Raw genomic sequence first — 20994 nt, 5'->3', positions numbered from 1 at the left:
TGCTGGTTAAAGGAGAACATCTGACACGTTGAGATCTCAAATTTAGAAAGGGGGGGGGGGGGCAGTGGTGGAAAACAGATACCTAGTGGGCAGAAATAGTGCTGCAGGGAAGGGGTCTCCATCACAAGAGGACAGAGTCAGGACTGCTGGGGTTTGCCGTGTCTGTACCAGTGAAGCAAAGGTGGCTTGTTAAACAAGAAGGCAGCTTATCCTAGGTTCCTTCTTTATAGTATGATCCATTTTAAGTTGAGCAAGAAGAACCTTGAATGGAAGGGTAAGTTCATTGTAAAGCTCTTAGGTCTGCTGCATCGGATGATTTATTGACTATGAAAAGGGATTATCCACTAGCCATTTCAAATGGAAGATTTAGGTGTAGCATAGACCCACATAATCTCCAAGGCTGAGACAGATGTTTAAGTCACCTTTCTTCTTTCCCACTTAAAATGTCTCATGATTGTGTTTAAGGTGAAGAATGACAAACTGTTCAAATTAGCAATCGCCCAATTCCATTTGGTTTTCGGAGTATCATCTTTGTACAGGGAGCATTGATTGCAAAATCAGCTTTAAAGGAAATTAAAATGATCAGTTATCTGAAGTCTAGGAAACTCTCTATGGAACTGTTATTTTTAAAGCAGAATCAATATCTTACACCATTAATGCTACTAAGTGAAGGCAGAGGAGAGAATTCGGTGTTGTTGCAAAGATTGATTTTGTTTTCTCTTTATGTTCTTTGATATTGATCAGGGAATTCACAGCCAGAAATGCCAGGATTATCATTTAAATTTTATTAAAAAATTTAGAAGAGAAATTTTATATATTTCTCTCTTTTTCTTTTATTTTTACACATTCTGAGACCCTGTCCTTCTCTCTCTCTCTCTCTCTCTCTCTCTCTCCCTCTCCTTCTCTATCCCCCCTCTCCTTCCTCCCTCTCTCTGTCCCTCTGTCCTTCTGCCTCCCCTCTGCCCTCTACCCCCAAACCTATTCAGATACACCATTTCTGTCATTTCTTACTGCAGTGTAGAATGAACTCATCCCTTGAAACAAAGAGGAAGTCAGACAAAGCTGTCATCTTGACAGGATGCCCCCCCTTACTGCTTTTGGTCATTGATCAGTGTTTGCGGAATGTGCTTACCTAAACATCAGGTGTCAAATGAGGAAGCCAGGAGGACAATCGGTTTCCTCACTAGCCAGTATTTGAGACAGATGGGAAGAATATTTGCTGTTTCGAAGTTGGAGAATAAGCTACAAGATGATGATTACAGTGGCGACCATTTCCAATACTAACTGTCAGCCGACTCCAGATGTTCTTAGAACTTGGGAGATTACAAAGGCAGAAGTGAGCATCCAGACTCACAGATGGCTTCTTCTGCTCACAGCTCTTGCCGGTTAGCCATTCGGAACAAATATTTGACTGTAGTAGGTCCAATCAATAAGCAATCAGTAACTATTTTGCCAAATACCTTATTGGAATATTCCAGAATGTTCTTCCATGGCCTTGCTATGCATCCCTGTGTAGACTGCTCACTTCCTTAGATGACCTCTTAGCATTCTCATTTGACTACAGATCAGTATGTTAAAATGTGTTACAAACTTTCTGTTCAAGTGGTATTAGCTTCCAGACCCAATTAAATATCTGCATATGGGAAGCAGATGAATTTTCTAGATAGCTGTAGGAATTGCCAAAGGCAATTTCTTGTGTCTTTGCTGCAAGGTTACATAAAAAAAAAAAAAAAAAAAAAAAAAAAAAAACTAATAGCAGCTGAATTCCATCCTGTGATCCTGTGGCACGTATTTGCTTCATGCCTCTCTTATAAAAGTGAAAATGTTGTGGGATAGGGGGTTCAGAGCACTGACTCAGCAGGCAAAGTGCTTACCTCACAAGTCTGATAGTGTGACTGCTAACCCCAGAATACACATAAAATGCTGGGATGTGCTGTGGAGAGATGGCTCAGCAGTGAAGAGCTCACTGGCTGCTTCCCCAGAGTTCCTAAGGTTAATTCCCAGCACCTACATGTTAGCTCATAACTGTCTATAGCTACAGTCCATAGAAGTCCTCTTCTGTTGAGCAGATGTACATGCAGACAGAACACACCAGTACACATTCATAATAAGTAAGTAAGTAAGTAAATAAGTGAATAAGTGAATACGTGAATAAATAAATAAATAAATAAATAAATAAATAAATAAATAAATAAACAAACAAATCTTTGCCAGGAAGTAATGACTGATTGGTTTAATTCTAGCATCCAGAATGCAGATGCAGACAGATCTCTGACAGACTTTTGATGTCAGCTTGGTCTATAGAGTTAGTTCCAGGACAACCAAGGCTACACAGAGAAACTCTGTCTCAAAAACAAAACAAGAAAAACAGCTGGCATGTGGTCCATATATTTGTAATCTCAGCATTCCTATAGCATGATAAAAGGTGGAGACAGGGGGATTGACTCAAAGCTTCTAAGGTAGCCAGCACATCATACTCAGTAAAGCAGCAATAGTGAGAGCCTCAAAACTTAAATAAATAAATGAATAAATGTGGCTGGAGAGAACTGACTCCAAAACTTTGACCTCTGACCTCCACATATATTCCATGGAGCACACACACACACACACACACACACACACACACACACACACACACATGCCATTTTAAAAATAATATTGATTTATATAAAAAATAGAAGAGGAAACCACTTGCTATACAATTAAGAATATGAACTTATGAGGCAATTAAAAAATGAAGGGAAACTGTTCATTTTTGGTGTGAGGACAACATAGACAAAACCAGTGGGGTATCAAGAAAATAGCATGTACACAGGGAAATAACTCAGTTTTAGCAAATCTAATGGCAATTATTATGGTTTGATGAGTACTGGCATCTGTCATTTGGGAAATGTGCACAAAGGAGAATGAGTGATTCCACTCTCGAGGTGGCTTCTGTATCTTTGGGAAAAGAGGGCAAGAAACCTGACCTTTTATACATCTTCCCAGATGTTGACTATACCCTGTGGGTTTATAGCACCAAAGAGGCAACCTACCATATATTCAAAAGGGAAGGTAAATTCCTATAGGACAATTTGAAGGCAGATAATTATGAATGTGAATATCAGGCTAAGAGATTTATGTTGTATTGTCTAAGGAATGGAGAGCCATTTATAATTTTAGAAACAAACTTTTGTGATTCACACATCCTTGGGGGAAATGAGCAGTGCTTTAATGTTCTGAGGAGATTGACAAAAGCGGATAGGCAGAATGAGGCAAAATCATTAGGAACCAAGGAAACCAGCAAGGAGTGATAAAACAGCAATGTCCTTGGGAAGAATTCACAGAAAATGTCCAGCATATAATCGCAGAGAAGACAGAGAGCTCAGAGGTAATCATGAATTTTAAGCCTGTCTAACTGGTGTCACTAATTAAAAGAAAGAGGTATGCCTGACTTAGTGTCAAGAGGGTGAGCCATTGCTGAGAGTAGCCCATGATTAGTATGGCCACAGGATACATGGTACCATGATTTCCATTGATGGGCAAATTATTTACTTTACCCATCTTAGTCCCAAGAGGCATACTTTCATGGGTGCCTGTATATGGAAAATATTTCTGTGTGGTTATGACTCAGATGACCTCTTCAAAAATAAGCCATATAAATAAAGCCAATACTACTTATTGCAATAATTTTTGGAACAGTATAGACAAGTGGCTGTCGAAAACAAAGCAAAACAAAACAAACAAAAACCAGGAAACCAACCAACAAAATCCCCAAACCAACAGACCTCTTTCTATTTAATTCCAGTGCAGTAGACCCTCTGGAATTGAAATTATAGACTGTTCTTAGTTGTCATATGGTTGCTGAGTATTTAACGTGGTCCTTCTGCAAGACTAACCAGTATTTTTAAGACACTGAACCATTTCTCCAAACCTCTTTCGACAAGGACATTGGCTCTCATGTGCCAATTGCATTGTCGTTGACAAAGGGCTTATAGTTTCAAATACAAAAGGAAACAAGAAACATTTGTCATAATAACACTGTAATTGCACTCTTCATTGTCAGCTTCAGAGGCCTTTGAATAACCTGGAAGGTCTGTGGTTCCAGAGGCCTTTAACAGAAGACAAGACCCATAGCAATATGCCACAGGTTAAGGTCCTCACTCAATAGTAAGGGGAAGGAAGCGAGTGTGTTGAGTGAGCACTAGCATTCAGCTCCCTCTGCTTCCTGCTGAGGATGGAATGTGACAGCTGGTTCTTGCTCACACTGCCATGATTTCTCTGCCAGGATAGATTTCATCTTTCAAGCCACAGGTCAGGATAAATTCTTCCTAAACTTGCTTGTGTGAGGTATTTTGCCAAAGTAATGAGAAAATTAGTAGTCACCATATGATTCTATTCAAAGTAACTATAAGCCAATAAACGTAAACCAAAATATGTTTGCTGTGGGCTTCCATTCTTGTTTTCTTCTACAACCACAACAATTACATAATAGGTGTATAAAGAAAACCACTTCCTCAAATAGCTAAGTATTTTTTTAAATCTGAATTCCATTTGTATTAGTGATCTTAGGAACAAGATGGAATTATTGAAGGTTCTTTTTCCCATACATAAAGGTCCTCCTACTGGTTGCTATGATCAAAATGGTGAATTTTTAATTCTGAGTATAATGTAAAAGTATGGTTCTGGTATTGCATCTACATTGCTCATGAGCTAAAGAGGAGAATACAGTAAACTTAAATACCGCACATATTAAAATAGTTTCGGTGGTCCTGGAAGAAAAGCTCAGTAGTTAAAAGTGCTTGCTGTGTTACGGAGGACCCTGGCTTGGTTCCCAGCACTAGGAGATTATCCTCAACTACACATATGTGGTACACACACTCACAGAAGCACACAGAAAAAAGTGAGTATGAGTGCAGGGAGGAAGAACAAAATTTTAAAGAAAAAAAATCATATAACAAATTATCTAAATGGTACTTGTTGTTTAAGCCAATTAACATCCCAGAATTAAACCTTGCTTTATTATGTCATTTTATATATTATGTGGGAAAATACAATAAATGATATAATAAGAAAATACTTTTGAGTTCTGAGTGTAATATCAGCTATTGATTGTTTAGCAAGATGTCTCGTTTTAAGTCTCATGCAGAAATAACTCACTATTTAAACTTTGTCTTCTACATAAAGTTATCCAATGAAATGAGTTCCTACAACGAGATGGGTCAATGATTTAATATTGTATGTACAACTTCTCTTTTCCATTGTTTTTAAAAGTCTAGTTTTAGATTTACTCAGGTGTATGAGTGATTTTGCTCACGTGCCTGTCTTTGCACCTTTGGCCTGGGATCTGTGGAGGCCAGAAGTGTGCAGTAGATTCTCTGGAATTGCAATTACAGACTGTTGCTAGGTGTCATTTGCTGGGTATTTAACACAGTTCTTATGCAAGATTAACCAGTATTTTTAAGACACTGTACCATTTCTCCAGCATCCACAACTTGTTTGAAGCATCTACATTGAGCTTATGTAGAGTTAATCACATTGTTTCTTAACAATCAGCACTAACAATTCTTGTGAACTACAGCAATCTCAAGAAAGAGCATCCTGCATTTCAAATGTGAATATATTAATCTCACCTGAAAACAAAATTAGTAATACATCTTTCTGCTCATCAGTTACCCCCCCCTTTGGTGCTGAGTTTATATTTGTCTCACCTCAATTTAGAAAAAAAAAAGTAAAATATCTATCCTAATCAATGACTAACAACTTAAATTAAAAAAACAGAAATATTGTGCAAAATATTTTGCTTTAGTAATACTTGATTTGGACAAGACTCACAAGTGCTTAAAAGTTAAGATCCAATAAATATTAAAGGTCAATAATTCTTCAAAATGCCATCTGCAATCAAAACTTCTGAAAAGTAAAGATGGCTCACCCTTTACCTGAGATTGCATTTAAAGCATCTTAGCCAAATGCAGCAGCATGTTTCTATAGCTCAGGTGCTGGAATTGCAAAGGAAAGAAAATGCCAGGGACTTCCTGGCCATTCATCAGTGGAAACAGAAGGATGCAGGTTCAGTTAAAGACCAGTCTCAAAAAAAAATACTAAATAAAATGAAGTAGATAATGATTTAGGAAGGGTCCTGACATCAGTTTCTGTCACATGCAATGGTGACTGCAACTAAAAGCACATGTACACACACTCACAGACACATACCCACTTCTATGAAAATGCCTGTTCTCCTGCATGTTAAGTTTTCATTTCACAAATTCCCTGTTTTATATCCACTCTTGCAAGCTCTTTGCTTTTTTACAATTCTATGATTAAAACACAATTTCCTCCCGTTCCATTTTGTACAGTTACAGACAGTGCAGCTGTTACTCGTGCTTGAGTGTACAGCAGGAAACTACATAGGAAGTGTCCATCCAGTGATTCAGATGATGGACATCTCTACACACCCGAGAAAGAAGCTGTGGGGACATGGGTTAGTCATCTGTAACTGTGGGTGAACCATCACAGAGTAAATGAACAAAAACACATAGAAATAAAAGTTATATTAGAACCCCTCGACAGTTCTCCAGCTTCCATAAAACAATATACAAATGTAAAGGTGATAGATATTTTCAAATGAATAACCAAAATACACATATACTTTTCAGGGCTGCACAACATATGGGAATAAGCCAAATATTGGAAGTATAGGATAAGTGTCTCAATGGTCTGACCTTGAAAAGGCTGGTTTTCTTTGTCAGACATCTATTAGTGAAACAGGAACAGTAGTTACATTATCACTGATGCTCTATTTTAATCTGTATTTCTGGCAAAAGAACATGATCTCTTACATTTTTAGTTTTTTTTTTTTCTAAAATGATCTAGGAATGATTGTTGGAATACTGTCCTTGTCAGAAACTGTGTGTACTTCTTAGATAAATGAAATTTCCAAAAGTCATTGGGGACTAAGACTGGTTGCGACGTGGCCTAACAACTTAACAAATATTCGTATTTTTGAGATTTGTAAAATGATGTGTGATCTTAAGAGACTAATTTTATCCTATGCTTTCAACCGATCCTGAAGTCAATTCAATAATTCATGTGCACCAGTAAAACACTCTCTAGGAAAGGGCCAACTGCTTTTTAATGATAATAAATTATTTTTTGATAAAATAAACCTCATGAATTTGTATCATAGCTAATATCTGTCTCTAAGGTCAGTCTATGGAAGCACTCCATGACTGCAGAACTGGGAAGAGTCACATCACATTGATTATGTAAATACATACACATATCTTCCTCTGGTACAACATTAAATCAGAAATAATATCATCTATTCTCAAGTAAAATATGCAAAAGTAGCCCATTAGTATGGACATAGTTCTTCTGTACCTTTTGTTCCAATCTCAAGAGTTCAATTAAACTGTGTGGAATGATGTTTGTAAGGCTCTTGCTTGGGCATATCAATCATAGCAATCAATAAATATCTACTTAGCTACATTACATGAAAAGCAGTGTGCCAAGGAATATGATGCGGGCAGACTGAGGAATGGGACAAGTACCAGTCATGGCTCTTACACATAGTACCTGTTCCCAAAGTGAATGTATAATTGTATCCTCATTAAAGAAGATAATCTTTCATGAAATCAAACAGATTTATTAGATAATAAATAAATAAATAAATAAATAAATTTATTTATTTATTAGATTTATAAATTTATTTATTTATTAGATTTATTACAGATCTGATTTCATTTGCTAAAATGTTTCAAAATCATTAAATAAACATGATTCTGGACAGCATTTTCACTTACAAAACCCATATTCCACACTAGATTATTACAACTGCCAAATATGTGGTTTCTAATGATGATTATAAAATATATTTTATTCCCTGAAATATTATAGCCAGTAAGGTATGAATGATGTATTTTCATCCAATTGGATTTTTAGAATTCTACTTCAGCTCATGGATATAGGAGGCAACAATACATTCTTTGGCATGGTGGAATTGCAGACAACTATTACTAAAAGTCTTGATATTAAAAAATACACAGATACATACATATATACATACATACATACATATATACATACATACATACTTACATAGAGGCAAGTCAAGCTTTTCATAGTGGCAGTGATATCCTGACATTATATGGTGTACGAATGAAACTTTTACACAAGCATCTTATCTGCTCTGTTTTTCGGGGGACAAATATCTATAATCAGTACTTGAAATTTCAATTTATAACCACCTCTAACGTACATGAAAAGCAATTATCTGCCTGAAAGGCAAGTTGAAGACACAATAACTACAATTTTAACACATGTTAAAGCATTCAAATTTTCTCTTGTCAAGACTGGGAGCTTTGGAAATAAACCATTACCCAATCATATTATAATTCAAATGCTTATTTTCAGAGTAAACATCTCCTAGGCTTTCTAATTATTCACGTCTTTGAAATAACCCAACAAGAGAATATCTGTTTGCCATATGTTGGACTTATGTCTAAAATACATTGTTTAATATGTGAGAAGTTGGTTCTTTTATTGGTTGACATACTCATAACATTATGTAGAAAGATGAAAATCTGTTTATTTCTTAAAGTTGTCATTTACTTACCTAAAACCTGAATTTTCCATTCTAAAACCAGGGCTTAATTTAAGGTGTTATAATATTTAAAATATGCTAACTAACAATTAGGCTAAACAGTTTTCTTCATATGAATGATAAGACTATTTAAAAACTTTAATAATAATCCTTAAATTATATAATATATGGATTTTCAGATTACTTTGATTAAAATAATTACAAATACTGGGATTTAATCATCTTCAAGATATTACTAGGTACTAAAAGGCCAAGTCACAATAATAAACCCTGTGGGTAGGGGCAGACATTAAGTCATTAATATTGTTGGAAACAAGCATCCAAAAAATAAAAAAATAAAATGGAGCAGTTGTGCGTTACTCTCAGGCTGATCATGAAGGGCCTAAAGATTAGTAAATCTTACCTGGAAATTTTGAGAATGAAAAGTGTACCAAGTGACAAATGAGTAGATATTGTAAGAAGAGGAACCCATTCACAAAGGCAGCAAGGCCTGTAAGAAACATGGCATGCTCTGAGGGTCACACATGGTCTGAGGCTCACACATGGTCTGGGGGTCACATGTTGTCTGAAGATCATATATTTCCTGAGGATCACATTAGTTCTGAAGGTCACACATAATATTAGATTTCCACATGTCTGGGGAATATATTAGGTCTGGCAAGGCAGCAGGAGAGCTCAGGGCTGGGAAGTTACAGAGAAATGAGCCCAAACAATTTAACTGTGTTTCTTGCAACTTTATTTTCCCACTGATGTCCTTGTACCTTTGCCTGGCTAGTAAAGAAGAAGGTGGCGTAGGGTCTAAGGAACTGAAAGAAAAGCATGGCGCCTTTCCAGAGTGGCATTTTTTAGCTGATGATTAGATTTTCTGACTAAAATGAATCTGATTAATATTAGAATTTTCTTTTTTTACAAAGATTTATTTATTTATTTTTATAGATTTATTTATTATGTATACAGCATTCCACCTGCATGTTTGACTGAAGGCAAGTAAAGGGTACCAGAACTCATTACAGATGGTTGTGAGTCACCATGTGGTTGCTGGGAATTGAACTCAGGACCTCTTGAAGAACAGTCAGTGCTCTTAACCTCTGAGCCATCTCTCTGGTGGTTCCTCAGAAAAATGGACATAGTACTACCTGAAGACCCAGTTATTCCACTTCTGGGCATTTACCCCAGAGATACTCCAACATACAACAAAGATACATGCACCACAATGTTCATTGCAGCTCTATTTATAATAGCCAGAAGCTGGAAAGAACCCAGATGTCCTTCAGTAGATGAATGGATACAAAAATTGTGGTACATTTACACAATGGAGTACTACTCAGCCACCAGAAACAATGACTTTATGAAATTCCTAAGAACATGGTTGCATCTAGAGAATATCATCCTGAGTGTGGTAAGCCAGTCACAAAAGAACAGACATAATATGCAGTCACTGATAATGGGATACTAACCCCAGAACACCCCAGAAACAACCCACAGACTGTGTGAAGATCAAGAAAAAAGGAAAAAAAGAATATATTTTAATTAAAATAGAACTGTATCACATCCCCATTTTTTCCTACAGGCCCCTCCCAGTTTCTCTCCTATCTCCTCAAATTAATAACCTCTTTTCTTATACTATGGTTACATATATACATATGTGTATGTATAGGTACCCACAAATACTTAATTACAACCTTATAAAAATGTGTTTGTATACTTTTATGCAAAAATGCTTAAAAGTCTGTACATTATCTTTGTTTTTTAAAATAAAGTTTAAAAAATTAAAATTTTCTGATTAAAAATGACTTTAGTATGTAGGGAGGAATTCAGATGCTCTATACATTTTGAGCAATATTGTTGTTGTTGTTGTTATTATTATTACTATTATTATTATTATTATTATTATTATTATTATTATTATTATTATTCTCTCATAGATGACATCTCAAGCCCAGTTTTCCCTGCCTCCTCTTGTCCCAGTACCTCACCCCACATCTCCCCAAGAACCCTCTTCTTTTTCCCCCTTCAGAAGTGTCAGGCCTCCAGGCATATCAACCAAGCCTGGCACATCAGGTTGCAATGAGACTAGAAACCTTCCCTCATACTGAGACTGAAGGAGACAACCAAGAGTAAAAGCATCCCAAAAGCAGGTAAGAGTCAGAGACCACCTGCTCTCCCACTCTTAGGAGTCCCACAAGAAGTCCAAGCTTCACGATTGTAACATGTACACATAGGACCTAGGTCAGATCCATGCAGCACAACATTGAATAAACATGGGGAGAGTGGACATCTTTGTCTTGTTCCTGGTCTTAGTGGAATTGTTTTCAACTAAATGCCACAGAGGAAATCCAGGCAGCTTGGTATTAAAGAGTCTGAGTAAAACTCCCTATTCAGTGGGACTGCTGCCACTGAGTGAATGAAACTTGCCACAAAAGTGAAAACATTACACTTAGCCCTCAGATTAGAGGGCATTGTAGTGAATAGGGTAGGGGAGAAAGGTGACCAGACACATTAAAAGCTACATCCAGATGTGGTGATGCATGCCTTTAATCCTAGCCTTTAGGACACAGAAGCTGATCTTTGTTTGAAGCCAGCCCTGTTTACAGAAAACCAGCTAGGGCTACATAGTGGGATCCTGTCTCAAAAAAGAAAGTTATTATAATACATGTAATAGGTGTGGGGAAGAAAGACAGGAGTAAAGGCAGAGACAGCGAACCTGCACTCAAAGGTGAAAGTATTCATCCAGTACACTTGGGTTGCCAGAGGTTTGTAGCCAGGTGTTATTTACGATGAATCAAGCATCACTTGAGTGTTTTGCATGGGCCACATGACTGAGAGCAAAGAGCCATGAATCAGGATGGAAAGCTTGTGAACCTTTGCAGGAACTTGAGTCATATAGAATCCTTATACTTAGAATAGGGCAAAACAACATATATTGGGGATTTGGGGTTGGTTTTGGTTTGATTTGGTTAAAAAAAACTGTGGAAAAAGTGTATAATTAGTAAATATTCCCCATCATGACTTTAAAACAGAAGATGATGTACTGGAAGTATCTCTCTGTATTAAAAAAAAAAAAAAAACTAAAGGGGGAAATGTTGCAAATAATAAACCATTCTCTTAGAGTACTCAAAGGGAAAATTGAATAATTCGTCCTCACTAAATGTTGCCAATAGCCATCCCTCCCCCCCCAAAAAAAAACAAATCCATAATTTTTCTAAAATGAATTTTTAATCAAAACATTAAAAGCATGTGCTAAAAAAATCAGTTACTGAGAAGACAAGGGAGTACAGAAACACCCACACAAAGCAGTGTGTGCAGCCATTCACTGGTCCTCAGACCTGGGAAAGCCATTTCTAAGTGGAAAGTCCATCAGAATTAGCACCACATCGCTGGGCCATGTGTTCTTCTTCAGCAAATGTTCTGTATCTTTAAATTTCTGCATAATCTGTTTTGACAGTTGTGAAGGTATAACCTTATATAAAAATTCCAGGAGAGAGTCTTTGTAAAACCTTAATATGTATACGGACTTTTATCTACTTACCATTTTAAAAAAAATCAGGACAACTTGCGTACAAATTTAACGTTATTCAAATATTATTCTATCAAAACAATGCATTTTATATTATTGTACTTTGGTGTGCGTAAGATACATCTGAAAAGCACCCTTCAGTCCTCATATCACCCACTGGTATAAGCAGGAATCTCTTCCTCTCATTTAGAAACTAATAAATCAAGGCTCAGAATGCTTAAATAGTCCAGGCTCATTTAACCCCATATTAGCAAAGTAATGCTCCTTTCTTATATTTCAGCCTGTCCAAGTAATATTGGAGAATTGCAGAATAGCTGCCAATAAAACATATATATTCATAAATGCATTCATCCTGGAATCTAATAATTTCTTTGTCTGCAGTGGCTATGCCCTGGTTTCTGCTCTCTCCATGACAGCAAATGAGCAATAAGGCAGACACCCCCTTCCCCCCAAGAGCTGGGTTTGTGGGCACACTGACATCACCAGGCATAATTAGGACAAATGCACTTTAACAAGTAGGGCTGTATTTTTAGTGCCTTCCCTCTATTTTTACCTATCCGTTAGTTACACTTTATGAGGTTTTGCTACACACTGTGAGGCTTCGCTGCCCCTGAGTCTCTGCATTACTACTTTCCGTTCTAAAAATTTGCCAGTACACAAATGTCTGGAATGATGGAGAGATCTCCAGCAATTTTGCAACATACCTTTCCCCTCTGATGAATAGTCAGTATTCCTGAGCTGACAGAAAACTTAAATGTTGCATTTGAAGACAGCAGCTGTACTTTTTGGCACAGAGACGGGGACTGTATTCCAGATATAGCTACATTACCATAGATATCCTTGTAAGGGAGGGCTGCAAAAACTTTTAGACAAAAAAAAATTTTAAAAATCTATTTATGGATTAGAAATCTAAATGGTACTTATCTATTTGTCTTCTTTTGGGGCATTTATTTTCCTTCTCGAAAGTTTACCATCAGTGTGCATTAGTGGAATTAAACGACCCACTTAAGCTCCAAAAAAAAATAAAGCAGAGGAAATAAGGAAAGGCATATTTTGTGAGTAATAAAAAGCATGGCACCTGACATGAGCCAGTTGGCTCTTAGGGCATCATCTGCATCCTGGCTTACAAATCAGGAGCCTCTCCGCTGTGGGGCTTGTGCTGTGTAGGGGAAGATTTTAGCTAATATGCTGGACTTTGAAAACTGAAACAAATCTGACATTTTTCTTTCCCTAACATATGGTAGATTGATCTGCACCAACATGCCTTCAAATTCTATTTTAGTTGAACAGTTTTCACATTGCTTAAAATATGTTACTGGAAGCTTAATAGAAAAGTCTGGTTTGGAGGATGAAGTGGAGAATTCAGAGACAATATGATCTGGAGAAGCCTTATGTAAAATGAAGTTTGGCATAGACATTGAAAGATGAAAATTTGAATACTGAGAAAAGTGGGGACAGGGATAGGTCAATGGGACAGTGCTTGTATACCATGCCTGAGGTCTTGGGATCAACCCGCAGAGCTGACCAAAGGAAGGAATTCAATAGAAATAACAGTATCAAAAAGTAAGAATATAAAAAAAACTAAGTGTGTGTATGTGTGTGTGTAAATGTTTGGCAGAGATAAAACAGTATTTCAAATGGTTAGAAAATATTGATTTATGGGCAGGATTGAAAATTGGAAGGCTGCACTTCAATGCTATGGCATAAGAGACAACCTATCGGTGGTCAGAGGTCCAGGGTCTTAGACATTGGAGAAAGGTGGAGAGAGGGAGAGTTCAACAATCTTGCATAGCCAGATAGAGGACAGGGTTCCTGTCTCAGCTACCTGGGCAGCTGGACAGAAAGCTGTAGATCAAGTGAGACTCTGTTTCTATACAACACCTTGCTTCTTTGTATAAAATAATTTTCTGGCCATATACTAAAGACATACCTCCCTCTATATTTTTGTGTGTCCCTATGAGAACTAAACTAGGTAACAAGTAAAGCCTGTTCATGGTCTCAAAGCAACCCCACCAGCTTCCCAGTGAGGCTTGCAGCAATGTCCCCAAAACCTGCCTGTCTCAAAAACACGTTCTCCAGGATGCTTCTGACCATGACTTTTCCATATGAAGTGGCTTATTACCTATTACAATGCGACAACATGCCTTAGGTCCAGCTACACTGTGATTCCCGGTCCTGTTTTTTTTTTTTTTTTTTTTTTTTTTTTTTTTTTTTTTTTAGCCAATTAGGCATGAGACTTACACCAGTGAGCTGTTCCGGTTCATTTTGAAGACGTGGCTTCACAATTATGCTGCTGCAACCTTTTATCTTCTTCAAGATGCCATTAATTCAGAAGCCCAGTGCTGGAGCCTTGATTCCTTTTCGATCAACCCTATCAGAAAGAGAGCTTCTGCATCCACTCAGCCTGTGATAACAATTCTCCCCTCTCATCTAAGAGCAAATGTACCCTAAGATACAATAGAAAGCATTAATCCCAGAGCCCCAGGAGGGACTTCAGTGTCAAAGAAACCGTTCTTTGGCTTCCCAAAGTATTTTTGTCTAACCATCAAAGGAAAAACTGCAATGATTTATAACCGTACATTCTAACCCACAAACAGGTTCTGATTTTTACATTAGTTTCAATGCTAGCCTTAAAAGGGACTTGATAGTAATTCCTAGCATTCTAAACCCTGTTCGCATAACCATAAATTCTGACTCTTTCAATCCAAAAAACAGGTGAATGGAGCTGAAAAGTGCTTGTTTGCAGGGCAATAGATGTGATTATCTAGGAAACACTGCTTCATGAGGCATGCCTAGCACAGTCCCATCCCCTGACTGTGTCTCTGTCACTACTGCTCAGTATTGTGGCCATGATGAATGCTGTGGACATTTCCTAAGCTGGAATTAATTACAAGGGACAATGTAATTAATTACAATGTAATTAATGTCCATCTCTAACACAGCACCTCCAAACTCCCAAGGCTGCCTTGACCACCCAGTAAGAGAAGAGCAGTTCATACACTGTCAGAGATATAATATTCTTTGCCAGAATTAAACTGAATATCTACTAATCTGTCCTCAGTAGCTCCCATTTTTCAGGCCTTATATGCTCTGCCTGCTGGTGACAGGATGGAGTTTGATTTTTCCTGAGAGACACAGATATTCACTCAAATAAAAGAATAAAGTATCGATTCTACCAAAAAAAAAAAAAAAAAAGGAGAGATAAATAGAGCAATGAACCTTCGTCCTTCTCCTTCCATGCCCCACCCCCTCCCTGGGATAAATACACAAATCTACATGGGTGCACACCATTTGAGAGGGTAATTATCCAAACTGTCTAGAACAAACAAAACAAGTGCAAATGTTATGTCCATGTTTAAAAAAATATATTCTTTGCCAGAGAGTGAAAAGTATCCATCTTATTAAAAAGTAAAAATACAATCCGTATTCTTGATTTTTCATAGGCACCCAATTGCAAGGCAAATTAAGAGCCACTTTAATGTTCTTTAACAAAAAATCTTTGCAACCTTATCATGATGCCTTTCTCAAAGGAAGGCTTATCTACCTACAAATGTAACCACTGACTGTAGTCACCAAAGATTCCATGTGAATCCTTTAAAATGTCCTCTCTTCTCCATCCCTCCCTGGCAAGAACTTCTCTACAATTCAAAGGCAAACTCAAACTATACCTCCTCCAAAGCAGCTGTAAAGGTCTAGTGTGCATAGAGAGTAAATGATGTGAGTATGTGAATGAATGGATTCCAGCCACTGGGTTTTTCTCTTCCTTCTAGTCTCCAGAAATGCTCGTAACTGTTTAAAATAAAATTTACCTTGTTACATTGCAGTCATTCTATTTATTGTGTGTTCCCTCTTTATATCACAGGCACTAAAATATAATTGAATAAACAAGAAGTGCCCAGTCCATCAATATATTATATCTCTATAGACATGCATTTACATAATAAACACACAAGATTGATATAGATAGATGATAGATAGATAAATAGAGAGATAGAGATAGATCTTACAGCATACACCTGCAAGTTTCTGATTGACTAAAATCTTACATCTTAATAGAGAAACCAAAGCTGTATGTGACGTAAAGATCACACGCTATCCACAAGGATGTCCATGGCGTCTCTGGACCACCAGGTTTTCAATTAAACATCTTAGAGTCAATTTGTTTCGGACAGTTCTAATAACTCAGTGTAGACATCATTAGATTTCACTCCTGTCAAGTTTCTCTCCTCCATTACAATTATCTGGCATTTAACTTTCATTAGCTCCTATCAGACAGGTGTTTTCTGTTGTCAATATAAATTACAAAGGAAAAACTGTGAAAACACAATTGAAAAAGTGTGTGCCGCCCCCCCCCCACACACACACCATGGATAGAGGGTACATTGATGTTATATTCTGAAACTCAATATGAATCTTGACATTAGCATTAGTTGTGTGGTTATAGTTAGATATTCTAGGTTTCCTTTTTAAAAAGGGACAACCTTTCTCTTGGATAGGAATTAATATTATTATGGATATACACTTGAAGATTATGTAAATATCTTTTAAAAATATTCTCCCCCAATTTCAGCATCTGTCAGGTATTTCCTGCAACTATTACTGCCTTATACTTTTTTCAAAGGCTAATTGTTGGTTTCCTTTTTTTTTCTTTCGACTTTATTAACCTGAGTTATACAAAAGGGAATAACTTTCCTGTTGTCTCCAGTTTTAAACATCAGTTACTTGCTTTTATCATCATGGACTAGTCAATATCTGTTTCATCGAGTGGTTTATGACACTTCATAATTATTCAATATTGTATCATTAAATTGTTGCAGAATTAGCCGCACAGAATGCACCAAGTTCACTTCTGTGTCCTTCCAACATGTCTATTCTTTTGATAATTTTTATGGAAGTCAAGCTGTCTAACATCAGCATTCCAGACATCTTTACTGAAATGGGTCTTAATGTTAAAAGAGACATCTTATATTCCTTGTCTGCCTATTTATCAATTTGCTTATATGTGCAATTTTATACATACCTCTATTTTTATCATTATTATTATTAATAACAAGAGACTTTCATACATGTTGTATATGTTCATTCCCTCTTGCAATGCCTCCAAAACTCATTTCCCATTCACTACAAACCCACATGTGTGACCTCTTCCTGTTTTTCTGTTGTTTGTTTTCTAGTTTTTGTTATTTCACATCAAGCTTCTGCTGCCCCTATATTGTTGAATGTGTGGCATTTGCTAGGGGGTGATCCAACCAACCCATTAGGGCTCATTCCCTTAAAGAAAGTTAACTTTCTCTCTCCCAGGCCCATGAATTACCAATATGCTTAGAATATTTCCAAACAAAAAGCATTCCATGGGTAATTATTATTGATCATTTGCATGTTTTACAAGTATTATAACTTTATTTTAAGAGTTTGAGAAACTCATTTTGTATCTTTTTTTTTTTTTTTTTTTTTTAGGTTTGGATTGTTAACATTTTTCTCACCTATTTTATTGAATGCTTAGCTCTGTTGGTTTTAGTTTATTACATTTAATACATAGTATTTGTGTAATTTAGATATTTGGTGTTTTATAAAGCTAAAGACCAATTCAAATGAGAGAACATACAGAAAAGATTTGCTATGTATTCTTTTGAGGAAACAGAGTATAAAATAATTACCTCTAGAAAAGAAAGCTTTTAATATAACCAGAAAGTTCAGCACGGCAGGATGTCTCTTTTTACTTGGACATGGTTGCTACAGTAATGAGCATGTCAGAGCATTAGAGTATGTCTTAGTGACATTTAGGGTCAGACCTGAGAGCATTCAAAAGAAAGTCAATGCTAATAATGTGCATCCTACAAACCATGCTGCCCACAAAGAGCCAATGACCTTTGACTCCTTATATTTATTTGTTTCTTAAAACTTGTCATACATGTTGCTTGGCAAAGGACAAAAAAATATTCAGTTGCTAATCATACATATTATTTGCTTTCTATTTTAATTTCAACATCAACATCTCATACAAATTTTTATGTATGTATGTATTTGGTGTGTATATATATATGTATATATACATACATATATGTGTGTGTCTATGTGCATATGTATATATATATACACTCTCATATTTGTATTATGATGGAATTCTTTAGAAACCATTACAAATAAAGTAATTTCATCCCTAGATTAAATTTACATTTAGAAATCTGAGGCCAACATAGAAAGTAAAAGTGGTGACTCCGTGGAAATGACTTATTTTTGTTTTTCTCTGCCTCTGAAGAAATATGTACAAATGATGGCATAAAAGGTGATCAGATCTATAGATCCTAATTTCAACATTTGTCTTCTTAATCAGTGATCAGTGAATATAACAGCATAAATTTGCAAGACAATGATCACAAATATTAGAATCCAGTTCAATTGAGATGTCAGTTTACATGTTAGAAAAACTTTTTGAATAAATAAGCTGTATGGCAAAGTACAAGTTCCTGAAAATGTTAATGATGATGATAACCATTAAAGTCATTCCTACCCAGACACATTACCAAACAACTGACACTCAAAGATGCCTTGCCTTGTTATTTATGCAGAAGATGCTTCATCCCGTGTGGTACCTTTCAAATAATGCAATAAGCAGGTTTTAGCAACAAGTAATTATTTACTCATTATGGTGATTTTCATAAGTATCTCTCTTTTAAGCTGAGGCAAATTCCTGGGGAGCTTCAGTCAGCCTAAATAGGATTTTTTGTCAATTAAAACTTTGTACTTTGGCATGAAATAAATTAGTTAAAATCTAACTAATTTATATAGCGATCAGTCAGGCCTCCATTAATGCACCTACATGGAAAGGGTATTCAGTGTGGCATTCCACAGCCAGCTGGGGAATGCCTTGACAAATTGAAGGAGATCTGGTAAGGTACTTTGTACGAAAGGAGCATTTAACTTTTGAATTGGAAAAGCTGAGCTCAGAACTGAGAATGAGATGAAGCAAGTACATCCTTAAGTTGGTTTCTCTGTGATAGTAGTTTGCATGTTTCTCAGCGGTCCTGCACATTTTAGCTTCTTGCCTTTTGCTTTCTTTCTCTGTAGCTAAACCTCAAAGTAGCCACCTTTGGGAAATCCAAGTGTGTTAAAAAGTTGTTTAGCCTTTCTCAAAGAATAGAGTAGGATAGGTTATTTTTAAAGTGAGAAGACATATCAGAGCAAGAGGGTGGGGTCTGAGAAAAGATGGGCTATTTTGAGCTTAAGATACAGATGAGAGAGAAAGAGAGAGAGACATAGACAGGGAAGGAGAGAGAGAGAATGAATCTGATGGGCTTATATACATCAACATTCCATTTCTGTGTGTCCATCTATATTTAAGGCAGACCTCATACTTAGACCTGAATTCAGAAAGACTCACGAACTGCCATATCATCTGTTAAGGCAGCAAAGAAAGTAGGTTGGAGAGCTGTATACAGGATACTTTCATTGAGAAGTATCAGTCTTCTCTTCCACTATTTATTCCAGCAGCAAGAGCACAAGCATTGTTGACTCTTACCTCACTGTGTTACCGTGTTATTCTTGAAAGGACAAGAGAGCTAAAAGTTACAGATGGTGATAATGTTTACTGTATGCCCTAAAGGTGGCACATTAGCCCTTTATATGTAGTTAAATCAGAAAATTCTATAATCAGATCAGAATTTTACTTTTTTAACTTTATCACATATTTATGGGGGTGGTGGCATACATGTGTCACAGCACACGGATGGAAGTCAAAAGGCTGCCTGGAGAAATCAGTACTCTATTTCTCCATGCTGGTCCTACATACCAAACAAAGGACTGATGATGGGGATTTCATCTCCTGAGCCATTTTGTCTACCTCGATCTTCATTTACCTTTTCAGCTACCTAGAGGGGTGAGCGTCACTCTTCATTCGTAGTCATCCTCATCTGGCAGTAAGACCCAATTAGCACAACTCTGAAGTGTGTCACAACTTTGTCTTAATTTCATCTGTCCACTTGCCCTAATCAGTCACTGGTGTTGATTAATAGTACACATTATCCACACTTATTCACAACCATATTATTCCATCCTTTGAAACACGTAAAGGGACATTCTCATTTGCAATGGAATTGGCACCACCGCATGCTTGACTGCTATCCAGAATTCCAATTCTACAACTTTAACTAGTTAGATAAAACTTCAGTGAGGAGGAGAAGGAGTAACCTATTCGAGTTCCCCATTATCAAGGAAATATATTAGTAGAATCTTAATGTGCACTGAGAGATCATGAGAGGAAATTGTATATTAGCACTGAACTGTTAAAGGACATGTGATTAGTTTTGGATGGTGTGGCAAAATGTAAGTAATATAATAGGTGTGTTATGGAATTTTTCTGTGTTTTGGGGACAGCTTTGAAACTTCTTGGTCACCCATATACGTGACTTTTGCCATGTGGGCTCTAAATATAATATCTACTTTTCTTAGTGCATTCAAAATGAAAAAGCCAGATTAATCCATCAATTCTGACCGTTCTGGCACCAACCAGAGGTCTTTACAAAGAGAAAAACCCGAACTGCACCTGCTGCTTGCTTTTGAGAGTTTTCCTTAGCATTATTTCCGTGGCTGCTAATGAGCTATAATCCATGGGCTGATTTGCTGGATGTAAGTTCATCAAAGAAACATGGAAGAAAATTAGACTTGCAACTCACTGCATGCGCACTTAATAACACTTAAGAGAATGTTTATATGTTAACTCTTTTTCGGCGGCATTTGTTTGTAGATAATCAGGAAATATTTGTTGAACTACATTAGTCAAAATTAGAAATATGTTCCTCTTTTTCATGTACTTATTGGAGACTGGTAGTATGCTATATGCAAATTAAAATCTTATGGATTAGCATAAATTAGTAAACTATTTTTTTTCTGCTACATA

General features: G+C 36.6%; 1 protein-coding gene across 3 annotated transcripts in view; it reads left to right on the top strand.

The window, feature by feature from the left end:
• Positions 1–20994, top strand: part of MAGI2 (membrane associated guanylate kinase, WW and PDZ domain containing 2) — a gene marked incomplete at both ends in the record, with an annotated part of 1373853 nt that overhangs the window by 490277 nt on the left and 862582 nt on the right. The window lies entirely within an intron of this gene.

Source organism: Micromys minutus (assembly GCF_963924665.1).
Source record: "Micromys minutus genome assembly, chromosome: 23".
Taxonomy (NCBI): Eukaryota; Metazoa; Chordata; class Mammalia; order Rodentia; family Muridae; genus Micromys; species Micromys minutus.
The sequence above is the reverse complement of the archived record's forward strand: the minus strand, read 5'-3'. Positions and strand labels throughout refer to the sequence as shown.